Source organism: Tenrec ecaudatus, chromosome 9, assembly GCF_050624435.1.
Source record: "Tenrec ecaudatus isolate mTenEca1 chromosome 9, mTenEca1.hap1, whole genome shotgun sequence".
NCBI lineage: Eukaryota > Metazoa > Chordata > Mammalia > Afrosoricida > Tenrecidae > Tenrec > Tenrec ecaudatus.
The window spans coordinates 72,330,558-72,355,402 of NC_134538.1; the positions used below are offsets into that span (position 1 = coordinate 72,330,558).

The window sequence follows — 24,845 nt, forward strand, 5'->3', positions numbered from 1 at the left end:
CAGTGGTTACATGTTGGACTGTTAAACGTAAGATCGGCAGTTTGAAACCACCAGCTGGTACTCATGAGAAATAAGAGGCTTTCTAGTCCTGTAATGAATTACAGTTTTGGAAACCCACAGGGGCAGTTAATCCTTGTCCTATGGGATCAGAATAGAGCCAATGGCAGTGAGTTTGGGTTTTTGCGGAATGAGGGGTGACTAAAGATGGACCAGGCACTTACTATTCTGAGAGCACTATATTTCCCCCTACTCTGGCTCCTACATTGTTTCTCTGTGCCTAGGTAAAGTAGAAGTCTCAGCCTTTCTCAAGAGTGGAAAGGCTGCTGGGTCTGAGAAGGCCTGGAGGGGTTAAGCTCACAGAAGGACGCTGTCCATTGCTGCTGATGACAGTTCGGCTGCTATTGATTCTGGGCAAGCCCTGATGCTCTTCCCAGGTCAGACAAGAAACCCAGACCATTGTTTCCTAAATACAGTGTTCTGTTCACTACATCAATTATGTTGACCCCAAGGGCTCAAGCCCTCTCCTTCCCCCATTTGCAATGACAGCTGTCATGCTAATGAATCCACATTGACATGATAATTAAACCATTACACAAAGTGGGGCGTTCCCAGTCACAGAGCTTTAGCAGGCACTGGGTGGCCACTGACTGGATGAGGCTTGGGGGTTGTCCCAGGGCCAGGAGGTGACAAGCAGCGCCTGGGTCATTCCTAGACTCATCCCCCAGGGACGCCTGGGAGGGGGCAGTGCAGCTGATGCCTCTGGTGAGTAGCGGGGTGGGGCTGAAGGACTGAATGGTGGTTGCTGCCCCAGTGCAGCCCTGTTCTTCCTCTCTTGTTTTCTGTGAAATCCTCAATTGGATGAAGACCATAAGGATTCCTTAGTTTCTCTCTGAAGCGGGCAGTGGATCCAGTCAACCTAAACCTCCCTCTCGGGAATGCTTACTGGCATTCCGGGATGTGCTCAGCAAATGGCAATGGCAGGAGCCAAGGAGATTTCCTCTCCTGATACTAGGCAGAAGAGGGGGCCACCTGAGTTTGCATTCTGTTTGCTTGTCATGGTGGTTACTCATCAGGCGGCTAACTGGAGGGCCCCCAGTTCAAAACCACCAGGTGCTCAGTGGGAGATAGGACTTTCTAACCCCCTACACAGTTAGAGTCTCGGAAACTCAGAGGGGCGGTTCTTCCCCGTCCTACAGGGCTGCTATGAGTCGGCATTGACTCCGAAGGGAGTGAGTTTTGAGAGTTTAAGGAGCTCTTTAAAGTTTTGAAAAGCAAGGATGTTCCTTTGAGGACTAAGGTGTGCCTCACCCAAACCATGGTGTTTTCAATTGCCTCATGCGCATTTGAAAGTTGTATACTGAATAAGGAGACCAAAGAAGATCGATACATTCAAATTATAGTGTTGGCAGAGAATATTGAAAGTATCGTGGACTGCCAAAAGAACAAACAAATCTGTCTTGGAAGAATTACAATCAAAATGCTCCTTAGGGGCAAGGATGATGAGCCGTTGTCTCACGCACTTTGGGCATTCTGCCAGGATAGATCAGTCTTGGGGAAGGCCATCACGCATGTTAAAGTGCAGAGGCGGTGGGAAAGAAGGAGGCCCTTGACGAGAGGATCACCACAGTGACGGCAATGACAGACGCTAGCACGGGAACTCAAGCATCCTTAAGTTGTGAGGATGGGGCACGACCAGGTGGTGCTTCATTCTGTTGTCCATAAGGTCTCTAAGAGACAGGATCGACTAGATGGCACCTAATGGCAACAGCAACAAGGAGCTCTGGTGATGCTTAGGGGAAGTGATGCTTGAGAGCTTGTGGTTCAAAACCCCCAGCCACAAAAAATGAGATTGTCTGCTCCGGTAACGATTTATAGTCTTGCAAACCCTATGTAGGGGCACTATGAGTCAGATCAAGGGCAGTAGGTTGGCAGTAGTCCTTGGAAAATGACTGTGTAAGAGGATAATGACAAATTATAGACAATACTGACACGTTGGTGAAATCTCACTCCTGGCCATTCAGTCAATTCTGACTCATCACGACCCTCGAGGACAGGGTACAAAGGGGCCTGTGGGTTTCTGAGACTGCAGTTCTGTGCAGGACCAGAAAGCCTCACCTTTTTCCTGCAGAGTGACTGGCCGTTCTGAGCTGCTGACTTTGCAGTCACTGCCACCAGGACTCCTGAAACCTCATTATTTACCATGAATCATGGAGTCTTCAACCCACCACCATCCCCTCTACAGGAGCACAGATTTTCAAATCAGATTATCTCAACTCTGGAACTCACTGTGGGATTTTGGGCAAATCAAATAGTCTGATTTCTTAGACGTCATTTCCTCAACTATAAAATGGGCTTATAACAAGTACTTTGCCTAACTGTGTTTAGTAGTAAACAGACAATTTTTATAAAGGGTCTAAGTTAGGCATTTGATCAGTTTATGGCCACCTCTGTATCTCCTGAACTATACCTGACATATCATAATCCCAGATGTATGGGTTTATGCTTATACGAATGATTGATGGACAGGTGGGTGAATAAGTAGAAAGAAACATAAATAGCATATGACGAAAGTTCCCTGATGAAAGCTCTATAAATGTCCTCTATAGAGATGAGTTCCATTCATAGAAACAATCATTTTGAATGGAAGTCTAGAAGGTAGATTAAGACACTTCAAGAAGTACCTCAAAGGATCCCTGGTGGTGTTGGGAATTAAGCATTGGGCTGTTGCTGCAAGGTCAGCAGTTCAAACCCACCAGCAGCTCCAAGAGAAAGAAGAGACTACTCCTATAAAGATTTACAGTCTTGCAAGCTCTATATAAGGTCGCTGTAAATGGAAATCAGTGGGTTTTGTTTGATAGAAGTACGTACAGTAGGTGAGGCTGTATACAATTGAATTTACTCATCATAAACAAGGGAAATGAGGAACATAAAATGATTGATTGGGGCACATGAGAGGCAGAAGAATACTGACCCTCCAAAAAAAAAATCCACCACCACCGAGTCCATTCCGGCTCATATCCATCTGGTACCAAGATCTTGAAGCTATAAATCTTTACAGGAAATCGATAGCCTCATGTTTCTCCTACAGTGTGACTGTCGGGTTTGGACCAGTGAAACTTGTGGTTAGCAATTCAACGCTTACCCAACAGTGCACCATTGCTCCTTGGAGTGACCATAAAGATGACTAATTAAACTTCATCCATCCATCCATCCATCCATCCATCCATCCATCCATCCATCCATCCATCTTTCAGATACAAAACCAAACTCACTGCTGTTGAGTCTATGTCAACTCCTAGGGGCCCTCAGGGACAAGGGAGAACTCCCCTATGTGTTTCTGAGACTAACTCTATACAGGAGTAGAAAGTCTGGTCTTTCTCCCAAGGGGCTGGTGCTTTCAAACTGCTAACCTTGCAGTTAGCAGCCAAATGGGTAACCACCATGCCACCAAGGCTCATTTTTCTTAAGCAACACGTGTATTAGGGAATTATGATATGCTAGGTACAGTCTTGGAGATACAGAGAAAAGCATATGAATGACTAATAATTTTATGTTGAACTTTATGAAGAACCTTCAGCCTCTTTCCCACAGCAGTGTCTGGGCACCAGCTGCATTAGGAAGAGGGATGGGGCCAGTGGATCCCTTTGGACATCATTCCATTCAGATAAAGTTTCCTAAAGTCCTACCAGTCATGGGGGAGGTTTCTATATGATCCAGCAACTGCCCTCAAGCACTAAAAGCAAGAACACAAATGCTTATACATCAATGTTCATTGTAGCACAATACACAACAGGTAGAAACAGCAGAAATATTCAACAGGCAAAGATAAAGAAAATTAATATATATACATACATATATAGTTGTTGTTGTTAAGTGCTGCCAACTTGGTTCCAACTGATAACAGAATGAAACATGGCCTGGTCCTGTGGCATCCTCACAATTCTTGTTAGAGTTGAGCCCAGTGTCGCAGCCTCTGTGTTAATCCACCTTGTCACTGACTTGTATACGTAAAAATGTTGAAGTGACAAGTATTTTTACACTCAGCACAATAAAAAATTTAATAATTTTTAAAGGAATAAATAGAAACACAGTGTCCGTGCTCATGACAATCTGCTATTGCTAGGTGCTGAAGTGTTCTTCAGAGGGGCACCTGAACATGATGCTTATATTCCTGCCTCTCATCTATGCTGTGGAACTGTCATGGGGCCTAAGCATCCAGTGAGAGGTAGAGCTGTTAGGATTTCTAATCCCCCTTCATCCTGGGCTGCCTGGAGGAGGCTGCCCTGTGCCTGGGAGTGTCTGGGCACATCTGTATTAGGAAGAGAGATGGGACCAGTGGACCCCTTTGGATATCATTTTTTAAAATACTTTTATTGGGTGCTCTTACATCTCTTATCACAATCCATACATTCCTCCAATGTGTCAAGCACATTTGCACATATGCTGCCATCATCATTTTCAAAATATTCTCTTCCCACTTGAGCCCCTGATACCAGCTCCCCATTTCTTCCCCCTCCCTCCCCCACCCACCCTCCTTCATGAACCCTTAATAAGTTATAGATTATTTTTTCCATATCTTACATCATCCTCTGTCGTCCCGCATCCACTTTTCGTTATTCATCCCCCTGGGAGGGGGTTCTAGATTGATCCTTCTCATCGATTCTCCCTTTCTTCCCCTTTGGATATCATTACATTCAGAAAAAGTATTCACCCAAGTAGCATCTTCCTATGTATAAAAAGGAAACGAAGGCAAAAAATTTATTTTGTGTTTTTTTTTTGCACTAAACCTTTATTACTGTATGTGGTTTGGGGACCAGAGCATCATCACCCCCCTAGGAGCTGGTGAGAAATACAGACTCGCAGGCCACTCCCAGACCTAGTAAAGCAGGGCCTGAGTTTTCCCATGACCTCCAGGTGAATTGTGCACACGGTGCAGCTTGAGAAGAGCTGCTTCCTCTTACAGACGAGTCCCTCTCACTGGGTGGGCTCTGCACAGAAATCTCTTTTTTTCTGCTCTTTTTAAAATGCCCCCGAGTGCTCTGTATACTGTAATTGTTTCTGGACTTATAGCTAGGTATGTGATCTCTCATCCCACTCTGTTGCTCTGCTTCCTGGGCACCAGGTAGAGTCTTCTGTTGCCACAACCTCCTGACTCCCACCGTCAGTAGCCCAAGAGATTGCACTGACTTAGATGCATCAGGTTGTCTGAAGTCTCACTGCATTCTCTTGGTAGGTTTTCTCAGAGAAAGGAGGCAAAGAGAAATCCATATATCCATGGGGGGAATAGAATATGGGGGTGGAACAGGCAACAGGTCATGAAGGGTAGGATATGAGGAGAAAGCTACAAAGAGAAAGTGAAAATTGTCTTGACCTTGAAGAAGAAGCAGAGGTTATTGTTGAACAGACGCATTGTGGATGCCCCCTCATTGTGCCTTTGTTTTTCCCATCCACTCTTTCAATCATGTATTCAGCAGAACTCAGTGAGGTGCTGACCTTGGGACAGCTCCTATTCTGAGCTGAGGCTGCTGAAGTTACCAGTGAAAGCAAGCTATACGTTGTCGGTGTTCAGTATGCGCTGAGCCTCACAATCCCGTGGACCAGATAGAAGACTGAGGACAGGGCCACGATGGAGAGAGAGTGCGCAGGGCATATGCTGCTGAGGTGGTTTGAACCCAGATACTTTGTTGATAAAATATGTGCTCCCGGGATCAGGTATCAAGTATCAAAGACCCAGAACAAATCTTATCATTGTGAATGAGGGGAAGCACTGAGTGAAGGAGGGCCAAAGTCCATGTGTAGACAATTGGACATCCCCTGTCAGAAGGGCCACGAGAAAGAGATGAGTCAGTCAGGATGCAGTATAGCATCAACAAAACACACAACTTTCCTCTAGTTCTTTAATGCTTCCTCCCCACCAATTTCATGACCCCAAATCTACATCACAAATCCGGCTAGATCAGAGCATGTACACTGGTACAGATAAGAGCTCATGACGCAGGGAATCCAGGACAGATAAACCCCTCAAGACCAACAAAGAAAGTATCGCTACAAGGAGGATAAGGGGAAGGTGTGGGGAAAAAGGGGTAACCGATCACAATGATTGGCATAAAACCCCCTCTCAGGGGGAGGGACATCAGAAAAATGGGTGAAGGGAGACTATGGTTGGTGTAAGACATGAAACAATTTTTATAAATTATCAAGAATTCATGAGGGAGGCAGGGTGGAGGAGTGGGGAAATGAGCTGATACCAAGAGCTCAAGTAGAAAGAAAATGTTTTGAGAATGATGATGGCAACACATGTACATGTACAAATGTGCTTGACACATGGATGGATGGATGGATGGATGGATGGATGGATGGATGGATGGATGGATGGATGGAGTGTGATAAGAGCCCCCAATAAAATGATTGAAAGGAAAAAAAGAATTGCATGTGAATGGATATATTGGGATGTATAAGATCTGTCAATAAAAGCAAAAAAAAATCTGTGCTCCCACACACTTAGTGGAGAGAAGTCTGAAGCTCAGCTGGCAGCGGGAGTGATCCAGTTCAGGCCTCTGCCTTGAGTCAACCAGACTGAATTCACTTGAGATGGAACTGTCTGCTGGCCAAAACAGAGGAAAGCCACCAGACCCCCTCCCTTGTCATTCTTGCTAGCGAACAGGAGGCTGCATGGTCCCGTCCCATCCGGGAGCCACCGCTGTGTCTGCTGTTCCTTCTGATGGAAACAGGCCTGAGCTGCACAGCACGGAGGGAGTTCCCCGTTCATCTGTAGCAGTTCAGACCAGTGCTTAGAGCTGATGGGGCGGAAACTGGGGGCCTGTCAAGGCTGTGGTCTCTCTCTCCCCCTCCCTCCTATTTGTGGAATATAAGACACACACAGGGAAACATCACACGAAACACCGTTGCGTCGCCCATCCCATCAGCAGTGATGGCATCCCTGTAAGCCTCCTACGTATGGGCCTTTTCTCTTATCAGACCCGCCCTCCTTCTCCCCGTCATCTCTCCTCCCCTCCCCACCTCACTCAGCCTCACCACAACCTTCAGTCTGTTTCTTTTGGCATGAAACTGCTTTTTTCTTAGTTGCCCCCCTTATGTTAATGGAATATTTGACAGAGACAAATGAAATATGTGTCTTTGTGAGAATGGGTGAGAATGGCTGACTTTACTGGGCCAAACTTCAACTTCCAATTTCATCCATGTCCTGAGGTGTTTGACGGTTTCATGATCATTTGGGGATTTTCAGAGATGCATCCTATTCCATTGTGTGCATGTGCCAGGGTTTAGTTACCCACTCCTCCACAGACAGGGACTTTGGTTGTTTCCGTCATTTTGCTGTTAGAGAAAATGCCACGATAAACATGAGCAAGCATATCTGTTGGGTTTTTAACTGGCTGGTTCCCGGATTCAGATCTCCAGGCCTTTGTTTCTAGTCCACCTTAATTTGGAAGCTGCATTGAAAGTAGTTCGTTCTCAGACACACACAGCACCCGCTGACCGAGCAGTGGTGGCGGCACATGAGGTACATTGGTTCAAAACCCAAACTCAGGTCTCTCACCTCAAAGCCAAGCATTCTCCTACTATCTGGTCCTCGCTCGCGCTCGAGGATCCACAGTGCGTCTGGCTTACTGTGTCCTACAGGAGGAGAAACCTGGAAAGAGACGGGAGGTTTAAGGGTCACCCATGCTCTGGGGCCCCAAGAACAGAGAACTCTACACTTGGGGTTATCAGAAGACTCTGCCAGGGGCTTGGCTTGATCTGTTCCTCCCCTACGTGAAATCCTCAGAACTGTCAAATAAATGACAAGGTTCTTTTCACAAGTAGACCAGAAGTCTGCATGGTGAGTCAGAGCTGATTGCCTATCTTATCTTGTGTCATCAATCTTTCATCCAGGCATCCACAAACAACGCTCAATCCTGGGCTTTGGAGCAGAGATTTGCACAAGGGTCTGATGGAGTAGCCATGTCATGGAATACTACTCAGCCATAAAGAGAAACAAAGTCCTGGTACACACTGCAACATGATGGAACCTTGAAAACACTGTGCTGAGTGAAATAAGCCCATCAGAACTACTACTACAAAAAATAAGTTTTGTTTGATGCCACTTACATGGAATGTCTAGAATAAGAAAATGTATCTCAGAATCGGTTAATAGTTCAGCAGTGAGAGGAATGAGAAAGAGAAACTCATTGCTTGGGGAGCACTGAGCTTCTATTAAGGTTGAGAGAAAATTGGATCATGGTGATGGTTGTGTGACATCATGAACATAATTGATATCATTGACTTGCTTATGTAGAAATTATTGAAATAGAAAATATTTTTGTTATAGTCACCACACATGCACGTTGTTCTCACTTGTCAACTATCTCAGAATCTGACATCTCATATTTAGGCCAACATAAAAAAATATCTGCTATCGGATTATTTTGCACGTTAGCAATGTGTGCCTGGCAGTAATGAACCCCAGGGTGTGCAGTGAGGATACCAACGGCTATACTGGATAGGGTTATGGATGGGTCAACTTCACTGGTTTCTCAGTGGTGTGGCAACTATGTAATGATGTGATTTGCCAGGTATGTAATGTATTCATCTCCATTTTGTGATCTGATGTAGTCACCAGAACGCCAAGTATTGTTAACAACCTGGTCTTTGACACCTAACCACATCAGTAAATGAGAAAAGTGTGTATACATGCACCACAATAAAACAATACTTAAGTAAATTTGAAAACGTGTGAATGAAGAGGCTACAATGTCTGTCCTCATAGCACTCTGCTGCCCTGTCTAGGTAGCAACAGGTTGATTTCTGCTCTGGACAATAGAGTCATTCATGTATGTGCTGCCTCTCTTACCTCAGACTAGAGTTGAGATGAAGCTTGAGGTCCACAGGTGCACTGTTTAAAAAGAAAACTACAAAGCAGGTGATATCTTGGCACGTACAAGATCAGACAGACATGCTCAGGAGCATAAGTGGAAAAGAAAACCCAATTATTCTGAAATGCCATCTATAATTAACAAGATTAGTGCCACGATTGATTAGTAATGTCTAATCATGGACACAGGAAAAAATAGCGATTTTATAATCATTACAATAGTTAATAGTAATAATAGTTATTACTAGGTATTTGTCATCTTGGAATGTCTGGGTGGTGCAAACAGTTAATTCATTGGGCTATTGAGGGCACTTGCCTGGTTTAGGCCACGCAATCAAAGGAGGACAGAGGCTCAGGCATTAAGCTTCTGCTGAGGAGAGTCCTGACTTAGCTTTACTTGACAAGATTCCCACATGAAAGACTATCTTGGAATCTTCCAGACTGTCCTTCCAGCTATTCAGGTGGCTGCCAGTCTCCACCTTTGCTACCCCAAATGCAACCTGTACCGACTATACTGGAAAACCATCGAAGGTGAGCAATTTGGGTTTAGTGAGGCCTGAGAGCCGCTGGGTTCTAAGAGGGATGGTGACAAAGACCAATATGATGCTGTTGTTGGTAGGTGCCATGGGGCTGATTCGGGTTCAGTCACCCTATGTACGCCAGAAAAAGCCCTTCCCAGTCCTGTGCCATCTCATGAGTGTCATGTTTGAGAACATGGTGGCAACCACTGTGCCAACCCCTGCCCTTGACTGTACACGTCTCACCACCCTTGCTTCTAAGGAGCATTCTGACTGTACTTCTTCCAGGACAGATCTGCCTGTTCTTCGGGGAGCTCACAGTCCTTTCGATACTCTTTGCCAGCACTATACTTCAAATGCACCATGGCCTGTGCTAGGCTCGCCTTCATCCTCAAAGTGACATCCCTGCTCTTCAACATTGTCACGAGCTCTGGTGCCGCAAGTTTACCCAACGCAATGGGTAAATCTCCAGTTCTTTCAGCTTGCTACATGACAGTGATGACAATTGTTGCTCTTAGTTGCTGTCAAGTCAGCTCCAACTCATGGCAACCTTCTGTATGCGTGGAATGGAATGAGCCGATCCCCAGGCTTGCACCATCTGCATGGTCTTTGGTATGCTGAAGGTCACTGTTGCAGTTGATCTACCTCAGAGAGCGTTTACCTCATTTTGGCTAAACTCTCTATATCCCTAAATGATGACAATAAGTAGAATATAATTTTTGCTTACAATGTTTGGTAGGTCCATGAGTAGAATAAATGGTTGGTACTTGATTACTAATTAAAAGGTTGCTGGTTGAATCCTGCCCAATGGTGCCATAGAAGAAACCCTGCCAATCTACTTTCCTAAGATGACAGCCATTGAAAACCTTATATCATAGGCACAAGAACAACAATCAATGACTCTTCATACTAAGTATTGGTCCTGGGCATAGGACACAAATATCAGCTATGATCTATTCTACATATTGGGTTTCAGGTTTTAACACAATTCTAGTCTGAAGCGCATGGGTCATCACGAGTCTGTAATAGATTTTTGTTTTCTTGGTTTAAATAGTATTTATGTGCCATCTTACTTAACTTTGACAGCTCCTATTTTATGATGAGACAGGATATCACCTTCCACACAAAACTCAATCTAGGACCTTCAAGGATGAGTTCTAGGGCACATTTTCCTGTTCGGTGGTAGGGCGGGCACTCACCCATTGCCTCAGTCTAATCTTCCTCTCGGGGTCTTCTCACCAGGTTTCTTGCCAGCACCACCATTCTGTTTAACACTACAAGAATGGTTTGAGGCTTTAAAATAAAACAATTGCAGACAGGACCAAAGGAAAAGCAGTACAGCTGGTCAGAAACATAGACTCAAACAAGTTTGGGTGGAGTTGTACAGTTTTCTAAGTTTAGCAGGACTAGCTCTTCATTCCATGGGAGCAAGGGAATAGCAAGGGACAGTGCTCCAAGACCCCCGCCTGCACTCAAATGACAGATATTTTAGAGTGTGCCAAGGAATTTAGAACCGAGGTTCAATCTGGGACAAAGCTTACAGATATGACCCCACTACTTCCTAGATCTTGATCCTGAACAGAGAACTTTAATCAGCTGGAGTCATGATGTTCTTTTATGTAAAGCAGGAAGAATGACAGTTTTTGCTTTGTTGGGTTACAGGAGGATGACATGAGATATGTGACTGAAGCACTCTGTGGGATGGCTGACACATGTAAGTGCTTAATAAATTGAGCCTGTTATCTGTTTGCTCAACAAACGTTGTCAGCTGTTGCCTAGTCTGCCCACCAACTTACCCTGCTCCCATGCGCTATGAAAAGAAACACTGGCCCTTCCTGAGCCTACCCAGGAGGATAGGCGGTGTTATGAATGAGCGAATGTTATGTTGTCACCCACAGGGTTGGTGTTAGCTGATTTTCATGTTGACGACTTCCTATTTTCCGAGAGCCATGCTTTCCACAGTCCACATTATAAATTGATGGTTACAACAGTTTCTTCTGATTTCAAGTTATGTCCCCCAACAAATGAAAGTTTTGAAAGTTTTGTTCCATCCAAGTCACTAAGGTTGACTCCTTTTTGAAGAGCCCACTCTTTCCCAGTCGTATTTTGAGTACCCTCTAACCTGAGATGTTCACCTTCTGACACTGTATCAGACAGTGTTTCAATACTGTTCACAGTGATTTCAGGGGCTCATCTCTCAGGTATGGGCCACCTTTTCTTTCTTCTTGGTCTGTCTTAGTCTGGAAGCTTCCCTGACCCTGTCCACCACAGGTAGCCCTATTGATATTTGAAACACTGGAGGCATAGCTTCCAATATGGTAGCGAAACACAAGCCATCACAGTGGTGTTGGCTGATAGACAAGTGTTGGAACAGACTGCTTACTACCTTGTCTATGTCTCCTTAATGATGAAACATACAACTTTCCTCTAGTTCCTAAATGCTCCCCCCCCCCCCATTTTCATGGTCCCAATTCTACCTTACAAGTCTGGCTAGATCAGAGGATGCACACTGGTACGACAGGAACTGGAAACACAGGGAAGCCAGGGCGGATGATCCCTTCTGGTGATTGTGATCATTTTAATTTCTTCTTTAAAAATGGTACTCTATCTTGTTCTTTTGCATTGAGGAATTGACTTGTAAAGGTTCTTTATAAATAACAAATAAAAATCTTTATCCTGTCAGAGTTTTCTTCTTTTGAGTCTGCCATTTGTACTTTCATTTTGTTTTTAAATTTTTTTAATATAAGTAACATTTTTATATGATGTTAAAATTTTTCTATTGACTTGATGTGCCACCAGTTTATTATTTGTACGTAGAAAGTACTTTTGGAGCAAAAGATATAAAAATAATTAAGTAGAAAGCCCCTCTGTCTCCCAATCATCCATCACATTGGGGTGAGTTAAGGAAGTGTTTCACTAGTATGCCCTGCAAATATCCAAATGGCTCTTGGCAGAAACAAAGGTCCACACCCCAATCAAGCTTGCTAATACTGACAAATGATCTTTGAGAAAGTTGAACCTGTTTATATGCTCATATTTCAATGGATTAATACCCAATCTTTTCAAAGTAGAGATTTAACAATTGTTTTGATTTTCTATTATTTTAGTTGGAACTTTTGTTCCTAATGGTAATAACTATTTTTCTACCTTTAATTGATTATATGTATAATTTTGCATTATGCTAATGGCACCACAGTAGTACAGTGAATTACAAGTTAGACTGCTAACTGGGAAATCCACAGGGGCAATTCTATTCAGTTTCATTGAACCAATTTCGCTGAGTTACAATTGGCTTGGTGACAGTGATTTTGGTCTGAGTTTTGATAATATGCCATTTATATCATTTTCTTGTTCATAAGCATTTAGATTGTATTAACTATTTCTTCATTACAATGTTTCACTGGAATAGATTCCAGGTCGTGGTTTGGCTCTCGTGGACTTGGTTTTATGTTCTTCAGCTTTAACCTGAACTTACATATGAACAATTGATGGTCCTTTCTCCAGTTTGCCCTGGGCCTTGTTTTAGCTGCTGATATCGAGCTTCTCCATCATCTTTCCCCACTAACGATCCCATTTTATTTCTATTGTTTTTATTTCTATTGCATCCCATCTGGGTAAGTCTATACGTATAGCTGCCATTTGTGTTGTTGAAAAAAAGGTGTTTGTAGTGGAGAAGGTGGCAGTCTTGCAAGTTTTTATCATGCAACCTCTAGCTTCATTTCTAAAGCCAATGTCATGGTTTCTAACTATTGTTCCTTCCTGCTTGCTTCCAGATTTTGCATTCCAGTCACTAATAATTATCAATACATCTTGGTTGCATGTTTCATCAATTTCAGACTAAAAGAGCTGATAATATACTTCAATTTCTTCATCACTACTTTTATTGGTTGGTGTATAAATTTGAATAATCATTGTATTGACTGGGTATCTATCTCTTCACAGATAGATACTACTATCACAGACAGCATTGTATTTCAAGCTAGATCTTGAAATGTCCTTTTTGACAATGAATGTATACCATTCCCCTTGGAGCTCTCATTCCTGGCATAATAAGCCATTTGACTCTCTGATTCAAAATGGTCAATACCAATACATTTCAGCTCAGTAATGCCTAGAATATTGATCATCCTGGATTCCATTTCATTTTGAACAACTTCTGGTTTTCCTGAATTCACCACCTTGTGCATTCCAAATTCCAATTATTAATAGGTGTTTTCAACTGTTTCTTCTCATTTTGAGTTGTGTGCCATCAACAAGTGAAGTTGGTGCTCCACCCATGTCATTAGGCTTGACTGTACTTTGAAAAGGTAAGTGTAAGATATGACAAAATAATAATTTATAAATTATCAAGGGTTCATGAGTGAGGGGGAGCGGGAGGAAGGGGGAGAAACTGAGGAGCTGATGCCAGGGGCTTAAGTGGAGAGCGAGTGTTTTGAGAATGATGAGGACAACGAATGTACAAATGTGCTTGACACAATTGATGTATATATGGGTTGTGATAAGAGTTGTATGAGCCCCCAATAAAATGATTTTTAAAAGAAAGAAAAGGTAATTCTTTCTCAGTCATATTTTGGATGCCTGCTGACCTAAGGGACTCAGCTTCAGGAGCTATATCTGACAATATTCTGCTACTATTCACGAAGCCTTATGTATCTGACAATGTTCTCTTGCTATTCCTCAGAGGTGCTTATTAATAGCCTATTGTTAGTCTGGAAGCTCTACTGAAACCAGCTCACTTTAGGTGACTCTGCTAGTACTTGAAATACCAGGGACATCGCTTCCAGCATCACAGCAACACAGCCACCACCACAGGACAAAGGGACGGAAAAGAGGAGGATTGAAAATAAGTACATTACATCCACAGGGACGAAGTTAGGATTACAATATATATATATTTGGAGGGATATACTTCAAGCCACAAGATCATCTCCCACCCTGAAAAGAGAACCTCTCTTCCCTTCTCTTCTCTTACCCTCTGTTTCAGCTCTTCCCAGTCAGAGCTGAGCTAACAGGTGTCCAGCCCTCCTATCTGCCCTCATAGGGGAAACACTGATGGGCTATATATTGTATTCCCGCTGGCAGGCAAACACCTCGCACAACAAGCATTTGACAAATGCTTTGGGAACAGAGCTATAAACCAGCTTATGACAGGCAAGAAGACAAAATGTTTGGGCTGGAACCATTGGCTGGTCATCCATTTGGCTGGCCTGTTTTCCCTCTGCTTTCTTCTTTATGAGAAGCGCTGGGGTGTACCGACAGCACTCAGGGTTGCTAACTGAAAAGTCAGCAGTACAAAACCATAGGTGGCTTTTCAGGTTACAGATGAGGCTTTCTACTCCAGTCATGAGTTATAGCCTCGAAAACCCACAGGGGCAGTACTCTGTTGGCCGACAGAGTCACTCTTGAGTCAGAATAGACTCAATGGCAATGAGTTTGTTTTTTTGAGAGTTTTGTTGTTGTTTGTTTGTTTGATTTCCTCTTTGCTTCAGAGTTCCATAGGGGGCATGGTAGAGTACTTCATAACAACCTGTCCTTGCCTGGCAGAGCCAGATTCACTGCAGCTTCTACCTCTCCACACATTGGTCTCCCACCCCCACCCCCACCCTGCTCTATCCCGACCCCTCTTCTGATGCAGAGAAATATGGTAGGAAAAGCTCGCCTTCAGAGACAAATAGTCCTCAATGTAAATCTTGTCAATCCCTTGCTGGTCGTCCAATGTGCAATTTACAGCTTTTCTCTTCCGTTCCTCCCTTAATAATAACACTGCCTGGCTCCCTGGCTTGTTGAACTTCTGTCTCAGTAAACGCTTGACAAGTTTACTGTGCCACACATCAAAGCCCTTCTGAAGTGCTATATTAAAGATGCCTCCATCTCTGTTCCTCATGCCCGTTCCAAGACTGTGACTTTTGAAAATCAAGGAAGCTTGATTTCCACTCCTAACTCTGTAGTCAGCAGGGATGTGTGCGTCTCTTTGTGTCAGGGCCAATTAGCTTTTCTGTATTTCCCATCTCCTCCTGCAGTCTTATCTGCTGGTTTATCTTCTCTCTCCTCTCCTCTCCTCTCCTCTCCTCTCCTCTCCTCTCCTCTCCTCTCCTCTCCTCTCCTTTTCTCTCTCTCTCTCTCTCTCTCTCTCTCTCTCTCTCTCTCTCTCTCTCTCTCTCTCTCTCCTATCCCCTTCCCTCCCTTCCTCTCTCTCTCTGTCATTCATTCATTCATTCATTCATTCATTCTCCTTGTACAGGATGGAGAAGGGCCCCTGGTTAGGAAAACCCCAGAACCAATGCACTGATAAGCTTCTTCCCTCTGTTGTTTTCTAACCCTTAGAAGGCGGAAAGCCAGGTGCTTGTATTGCCCTTCACGGGTAACCCAATTACATGAATTAAAAGGCTTTGACTACATTATTAATTTTGAAGCCGTGTGCCTCTCACCCATTAAAGATCCAGGGACCCTTAAATTCAGATGGTCTGCAGACCACTCTACTTCTTTTTAAAAAAATCATTTTATTGGGGGCATGTACAACTGTTGTTTTTTCTTAATCATTTTATTGGGGGCTCGTGCAACTCTTATTGCAATCCATACATCCATCCATTGTGTCAAGCACATTTGTACACTTGTTGCCATCATCATTTTCAACACATTTTCTTTCTACTTCTTTGACAATCACACGTCAGATTACCCTTAGATCCCTTTAACCATTTGTCTGAAAATCCCGCAGAGCAGTCTACTCCGTCCTATAAGGTCGCTATAAGGACGAGTCAGAGTCAACTTGGTGACGGTGCTTTGGGGGTTAGTTTTGTCCATTGCCAACCCTTTGGTTCGCATCCAACAACATTGGCTCCAGCCAGTGAGTCAATTCTAACTCATACTGCCCCTGCAGGAGCAGAGCAGAACTGCTCCCTGGGGGAGGAGACTGCATCTTATTTCACTTGCTGGGCAATTAGTAGGTTAGAGCAGCCAACCTTGAAACCCAATAGGGCCATTCTGCCCTATCCTGTAAGGTTGCTATTACTTGGAATCCCAGAAAAAAGATCCCGTCTAAGCAAAAGCAGGGCTGTGTTCTAGCTTCTGCTGCCCCAATGTGATCTACTTGGCGAGAATGGCCTTGGGAAAGTCATTTACCTAATTGTCCCTAGGTCAGCTTGGTGTCCGGAGAAGCGCCTGAAACACAAAAGGAACCTGCCCCTCAGGTTTCCGAAGCTGTTGTGAATGCCAGGTAAGACGATCACAGGAGTGTTCTGTTCTTATGTATTTTAGAAATTTCTGACATGATTTATAAGCTGGTCGTGCTGTGGAATAAGCCTTGGGCTGCTAACTACTGGGTCAGCAGTTCAAGCCCACTAGCTGCTCCCAAGGAGAAAGCTGTCTGTTCCTTTAAAGATTTACAGTCTCAGAAACCCTGCATGGGGTTACTGAGTCAGAATCAATTTTTATGTCGGTGGGCATGATTTACTGTAGTTTTTGTTTTCCATGATGTGTAGCTATCTGTTGAAGGTTAGATACATACAAATATTATTTTCCATTCCTATTTTCTATAGCAGTGTAACATCATGTTTCAGTTAGTACTTGAGCATGTAACCACTGTGCCATCTCGTAGGATAGCCAGATCCATAGTTTTCCAGTTGATTCCAACTCCTAGCAACCTTACTGGACAGGGCAGCATGGCCCTATTGGGTTTCGATGTGTGGCAATCTTCATAGTAGCAGACTGCCTTGTTTTTCTTTCACGGAGTGCCTGATGTCTGTGAAAACTAACCTTTCTGTTAGCAGCTGAACACTTAGCCATTGCCCACCTGTGATCCTCTTCGGGCGGCCAGCAATGAAAGCTCAGTCATCAGTATCATTGTGACTATCAGTACTCACTCCTCATTCAGCTCTCCCCCAGCTGCCTCCCTTTTGCAGAGCAGGCCTTGACCAAAGCTCCCAGAAAGAGCTTAGTTAAGTCTCATGGGTAATTCTGATTTTATTTATTGGAGGAAAATATTTTCTTTAAGGATTAAGTGATTGAGTTAATGACCACAAAACTAAGCAAAAGTGAGGTCCTATCTGTTCATCTGGCACAGAGGAGAAGGCATGAAGTACAAAAGCCAAGTGGGAGTCGTAATGGGATGTCTCAGACTCCAGAGGAGTCTTCCCAGGAGCATAGATGGACACAGAAGCTCATGCTGAGCGTGCCAATCACACACACACACACACATACACAAAGTCAATATTTATCTCTCTACTCACACATCCATAAGTGAGCTTCAAAAAGTTCACAGACAGATGGAGTTAAAAGGTCATGGAAATGTTACACACACTTTTAAAAGGACCTTCTGGTGGCACAGCGGCTACTTGTTGGGCTGCTAATCACCATGTCTTCAGTTAGCAGTACCAGCTGGTCCTTGAGAGAAAGATGAAGCGTTCTACTCCCGTGAAGAATTAACAGTCAGTGGTGTTAACAATCTCGGGGACAAGGGAACAAGTGATCTAAAATTGATGGTGAGGAGGGTGTAGGAGGCCTGATAGGGCTTGATCGAGGACAATGTAACCAAGAGGAATTGCTGAAACCCAAATGAAGGCTAAGCATGATAGTGAGACAAGAGGAAAGTAAAAGGAAATAGAGAAAAGAACTAGGAGGCAAAGGCTATTTACAGACGTCTAAAAACAGGCATGTAAATATATCTATATGATGATGGAGAAATAGATCTATATGCATATATTTATAGGCTTAGTATTAAGTTAGCAGATGGTTATTGAGCCTCCAACTCAAATACTCCCTCAATGCAAGAATACTTTATTCTATTAAACTGGCATTTCAACATGCTCACCTTCTCGAAGACAAAGTGGGTACAGAAGCAAATGTGGTGAAGAAAGCTGATAGTGATCGGCTATCAAAAGATATAGCTTCTGGGGTCTTAAAGGCTTGATGATAAACAAGCGGTCATCTAGCTGAGACGCAAATAGCCCACATGGAAGAAGCACACCAGTCTGTGTGATCATGAGGTCTTGATGGGATTGGGTATCGGGCATCAAAGAACAAAAGAATCATATCATTGTGAATGAGGGGGAGTCAGGAGTAGGGACTCAAAGCCCTTCTGTAGCCAATTGGACATCCCCTTACAGAAGAGTCTCAGGGAGGAGATGAGCCAGTAAGGGTGCAGGATAGCAACGATGAAGCATACAACTTTCCTCTAGTTCTTAAATGCTTCCTCCCCCACACCCCTCCACTAGCATAATCCCAATTCTACCTAAGAAATCTGGCTTGACCAGAAGATGTACATTGGAATAGATAGGAATCGGAAACATAGGGAATCCAAGACAGATGAATCCCTCAGGACCAGTGGTGAGAGTGGCAATAACGGGAGGGTGGAGGGAAAGTGGGGTAGAAAGGGGGAACCGATTACAAGGGAATCTGCATATAACCCCCTCCCTGGGGGGCAGACAACAGAGAAGTGGATGAAGGGAGACATTGGACAGTGTAAGACATGACAAAATAATAAGGGGAAAATGAGGAGCTGATTCTAAGGACTCAAGTAGAAAGCAAATGTTTTGAGAATGATGATGGCAATAAATGTACAAATGTGCTTGACATAATGGATGGATGGATGGATTGTGATAAGAGTTGTATGAGCTCCCAATAAAATGATTTTTAAAAAAAGAATTAACAGTCTTAGAAGCCCATGGGGGTGGGGTGGGGGGAGTTCTACTCTGTTCTACAGTGTTGATCTGAGTCAGAATTGATTCAATGACAATGAGTGAAACCTATGTGCAGGTGTATGTGTATACATATGCATGTATGCAAATATGTGTGTGTACATGCAGGAGACCTGGTTACATGTTGGGCTGCTAACTGCAAGGTCATCATTTTGAAAACACCAGCTGCTCCTCGGGAGAAAGACAGGGCTTTATACTCCCATAAAGAGTGACAGCCTTGCTTTCCGGACCCGGCTGAGCAGGAGGTGCCATCATGGGAGTTGACATCCGCCACAACAAGGACCGAAAGGTTCGTCGCAAGGAACCCAAGAGCCAGGACATCTACCTGCGCCTCCTGGTCAAGCTATACAGGTTTCTGGCCCGACGGACCAACTCCACCTTCAACCAGGTTGTGCTGAAGAGACTGTTCATGAGTCGCACCAACCGGCCGCCCCTGTCGCTCTCTCGGATGATCCGGAAGATGAAGCTTCCTGGCCGAGAAAACAAGACCGCTGTGGTCCTGGGAACCATAACGGATGACGTGCGGGTGCAAGAGGTGCCCAAGTTGAAGGTGTGTGCCCTGCGAGTGAGCAGCCGGGCCCGCAGCCGCATCCTCAAGGCCGGGGGCAAGATTCTCACCTTTGACCAGCTGGCCCTGGACTCTCCCAAGGGCTGTGGCACTGTCCTGCTGTCTGGTCCAGCAAGGGCCGCGAGGTATACAGGCATTTCGGCAAGGCGCCAGGGACCCCCCCACAGTCACACCAAACCCTATGTTCGCTCCAAGGGCCGGAAGTTCGAGCGGGCCAGAGGTCGACGTGCCAGCCGAGGCTACAAAAACTAACCCCAGATCCGGTCCTGCTATTAAAACGTTTTGAATGTTCAAAAAAAAAGAGTGACGGCCTTGGAAATTCACGGGAACAGTTCTACGCTATCCTAAAGGGTTGCTTGGAGTCAGCATGACCCAAGCTAGTATTGTCAAGCTAGTACATAGACAAAGCAATCCAATGGGCAACAGAATGGTTCTGGATACTGTACCATTCTCACAATAATTGCTTTGTTTGACCCCGTTGGCAGCCACTGTGTCAATCCATGTCACTGAGGTTCTTCTATGGGGAGATTCTGCTTTCCCAAGCATGATGTCCTACTCCAGTGACTGACCTCTTCCAATAACAAGTCCAAATACATGAGATGGAGTCTCGCCACCCTGGCTCCAAGGAGACTTCTAGCTGAATTCTTCCAAGACTGATGTTTTTCATCTCGTAGCCTATGGTATAGTCAAGATTCTTTGCTAACACCATAATTCAAAGGGATCTATTCTTCTTTGACCTTCCTTTGTCATTGTCCAGCTTGGACCCACATAAGAGGTGACTGGAAATTAACCCTTTGATTTGTTTTCATTGCTACTCTAATGAGCATCCAAGTAAAATGAAATTCTTCCTTTTCTCTCTTTACTGTAATGTTTCTCAGTCCAGTTGAGAGGATTTGGGCTTTCTCTATGTTAAGGTGTAATCTTCACATGAAAGCCTGTAGCCTTTGATCTCGATCAGTCGATCCTTCAAGTCCTCTTCACTTTCAACATGTAAAGTTGCGTCATCTGCATGTTGTAGATTGTTAAAGAGTGTTCCTCCAGTCCTGACATCATGTTCTACTTCATATAATCCACCTTCTTGGATTATCTGCTTAGCATAAAGGTGGCCTAAGTATGTGAAAGGACACACCCCGACACACTTTCTGTTTCTGAATCATATCCACCTACTCCCCACAGTCAAGGACTTCATTCCAACTCACAGACTGATCGGTAGGGCAGAGTGAAACGGTCCCTTTGGCTTTCCACAATGTAAACCCTCATGGGCACAGACAGGATCATCTTTCCACAATGTAAACCCTCATGGGCACAGACAGGATCATCTTTCCACAATGTAAACCCTCATGGGCACAGACAGGATCATCTTTCCACAATGTAAACCCTCATGGGCACTGACAGGATCATCTTTCCACAATGTAAACCCTCATGGGCACAGACAGGATCATCTTTCCACAATGTAAACCCTCATGGGCACAGACAGGATCATCTTTCCACAATGTAAACCCTCATGGGCACAGACAGGATCATCTTTCCACAATGTGAACCCTCATGGGCACAGACAGGATCATCTTTCCACAATGTGAACCCTCATGGGCACAGACAGGATCATCTTTCCACAATGTGAACCCTCATGGGCACAGACAGGATCATCTTTCCACAATGTGAACCCTCATGGGCACAGACAGGATCATCTTTCCACAATGTGAACCCTCATGGGCACAGACAGGATCATCTTTCCACAATGTGAACCCTCATGGGCACAGACAGGATCATCTTTCCACAATGTGAACCCTCATGGGCACAGACAGGATCATCTTTCCACAATGTAAACCCTCATGGGCACAGACAGGATCATCTTTCCACAATGTGAACCCTCATGGGCACAGACAGGATCATCTTTCCACAATGTGAACCCTCATGGGCACAGACAGGATCATCTTTCCACAATGTGAACCCTCATGGGCACAGACAGGATCATCTTTCCACAATGTGAACCCTCATGGGCACAGACAGGATCATCTTTCCACAATGTGAACCCTCATGGGCACAGACAGGATCATCTTTCCACAATGTGAACCCTCATGGGCACAGACAGGATCATCTTTCCACAATGTAAACCCTCATGGGCACAGACAGGATCATCTTTCCACAATGTGAACCCTCATGGGCACAGACAGGATCATCTTTCCACAATGTGAACCCTCATGGGCACAGACAGGATCATCTTTCCACAATGTGAACCCTCATGGGCACAGACAGGATCATCTTTCCACAATGTGAACCCTCATGGGCACAGACAGGATCATCTTTCCACAATGTAAACCCTCATGGGCACAGACAGGATCATCTTTCCACAATGTGAACCCTCATGGGCACAGACAGGATCATCTTTCCACAATGTGAACCCTCATGGGCACAGACAGGATCATCTTTCCACAATGTGAACCCTCATGGGCACAGACAGGATCATCTTTCCACAATGTGAACCCTCATGGGCACAGACAGGATCATCTTTCCACAATGTGAACCCTCATGGGCACAGACAGGATCATCTTTCCACAATGTGAACCCTCATGGGCACAGACAGGATCATCTTTCCACAATGTGAACTCTCATGGGCACAGACAGGATCATCTTTCCACAATGTGAACCCTCATGGGCACAGACAGGATCATCTTTCCACAATGTGAACCCTCATGGGCACAGACAGGATCATCTTTCCACAATGTAAACCCTCATGGGCACAGACAGGATCATCTTTCCACAATGTGAACCCTCATGGGCACAGACAGGATCATCTTTCCACAATGTGAACCCTCATGGGCACAGACAGGATCATCTTTCCACAATGTGAACCCTCATGGGCACAGACAGGATCATCTTTCCACAATGTGAACCCTCATGGGCAGAGACAGGATCATCTTTCCACAATGTAAACCCTCATGGGCACAGACAGGATCATCTTTCCACAATGTGAACCCTCATGGGCACAGACAGGATCATCTTTCCACAATGTGAACCCTCATGGGCACAGACAGGATCATCTTTCCACAATGTGAACCCTCATGGGCACAGACAGGATCATCTTTCCACAATGTGAACCCTCATGGGCACAGACAGGATCATCTTTCCACAATGTAAACCCTCATGGGCACAGACAGGATCATCTTTCCACAATGTGAACCCTCATGGGCACAGACAGGATCATCTTTCCACAATGTGAACCCTCATGGGCACAGACAGGATCATCTTTCCACAATGTGAACCCTCATGGGCACAGACAGGATCATCTTTCCACAATGTGAACCCTCATGGGCACAGACAGGATCATCTTTCCACAATGTGAACCCTCATGGGCACAGACAGGATCATCTTTCCACAATGTGAACCCTCATGGGCACAGACAGGATCATCTTTCCACAATGTGAACCCTCATGGGCACAGACAGGATCATCTTTCCACAATGTGAACCCTCATGGGCACAGACAGGATTATCTTTCCACAATGTAAACCCTCATGGGCACAGACAGGATCATCTTTCCACAATGTGAACCCTCATGGGCACAGACAGGATCATCTTTCCACAATGTGAACCCTCATGGGCACAGACAGGATCATCTTTCCACAATGTGAACCCTCATGGGCACAGACAGGATCATCTTTCCACAATGTGAACCCTCATGGGCACAGACAGGATCATCTTTCCACAATGTGAACCCTCATGGGCACAGACAGGATCATCTTTCCACAATGTGAACCCTCATGGGCACAGACAGGATCATCTTTCCACAATGTGAACCCTCATGGGCACAGACAGGATCATCTTTCCACAATGTGAACCCTCATGGGCACAGACAGGATCATCTTTCCACAATGTGAACCCTCATGGGCACAGACAGGATCATCTTTCCACAATGTGAACCCTCATGGGCACAGACAGGATCATCTTTCCACAATGTGAACCCTCATGGGCACAGACAGGATCATCTTTCCACAATGTGAACCCTCATTGGCACAGACAGGATCATCTTTCCACAATGTGAACCCTCATGGGCACAGACAGGATCATCTTTCCACAATGTGAACCCTCATGGGCACAGACAGGATCATCTTTCCACAATGTGAATCCTCATGGGCACAGACAGGATCATCTTTCCACAATGTGAACCCTCATGGGCACAGACAGGATCATCTTTCCACAATGTGAACCCTCATGGGCACAGACAGGATCATCTTTCCACAATGTGAACCCTCATGGGCACAGACAGGATCATCTTTCCACAATGTGAACCCTCATGGGCACAGACAGGATCATCTTTCTCCCACAGAGTCAAGGATTCCTTTAGTTCCTTATTCTGCTTGTTCAACTTCCTGTTTGTCTGTGTCTGGGCCACACACGAGAACACGTAAGTGTCGGGATGTGCATTCGTTTGCCGTGTGATCCATGGTTTGTTATGATCCACACAGGCATTGCCTTTGCCTGTCAGTAACACCTGAGTAACCCTCTTGCTGGTCGCCCTGCTTCCAGCCAGGGTCCATGTGACATCAGCAATGGTCTTTGCTGAAAACCACTTTGTTCTCTTCCTTCTCTGGACTTTTTAATGGCCTTTATCTTCTTCATGGATGAGGTTCTTGATATCATCCCAGAACTCATCTGGTCTTCCATCATTAGTATTCAAAATGTCAAATCTACTCTTGAGATGATCTCTAAATTAAGGCAGAATCTACTTAAGATCACATTGTGGTTCTTTTGGATTTGTTTTAACTTGAGCATTTGGTAGTCTCTTCCAGAACTGGTCCCTGCGCAAGTGTTAAGAGATGATATTGAGCTTCTTCATTGTCTCTTTCCACAATGCACAGGCCATCTGATTCCTATGTATCCCATCCAGTGACTGGGTGTGTTGTTGAAAAGTATACTTCCAATGAATAAATTGTAGGTTTCCAATATTTTGCAATATTCAATCGTGAGATCTCCTGTGCCATTTCTTTAACCAATTACTGTTCCTTCTTCTTTGTTTCCAACTTTCACATTCCAATCACCGGCAAATTCTAATGCATCTTGAGAGTATTGATTGCAGAAGTGGGTAAATGTCTTCTATTTCTTCATTTTTAGCGTTAGAGGTTGGTGGGTAAATTTGAATAATAGTCCTATTAATTGGTCTTCCTTGTAGGTGTATGGGTATGATCCCGACACAGTG

The 24,845-nt window shown here is 44.6% G+C and overlaps 1 pseudogene; it reads left to right on the forward strand.

The window, feature by feature from the left end:
• The first annotated feature begins 19,308 nt into the window (after positions 1-19,308).
• LOC142456397 (large ribosomal subunit protein eL18-like) lies at positions 19,309-19,951 on the forward strand (annotated as a pseudogene).
• Positions 19,952-24,845: the final 4,894 nt, after the last annotated feature.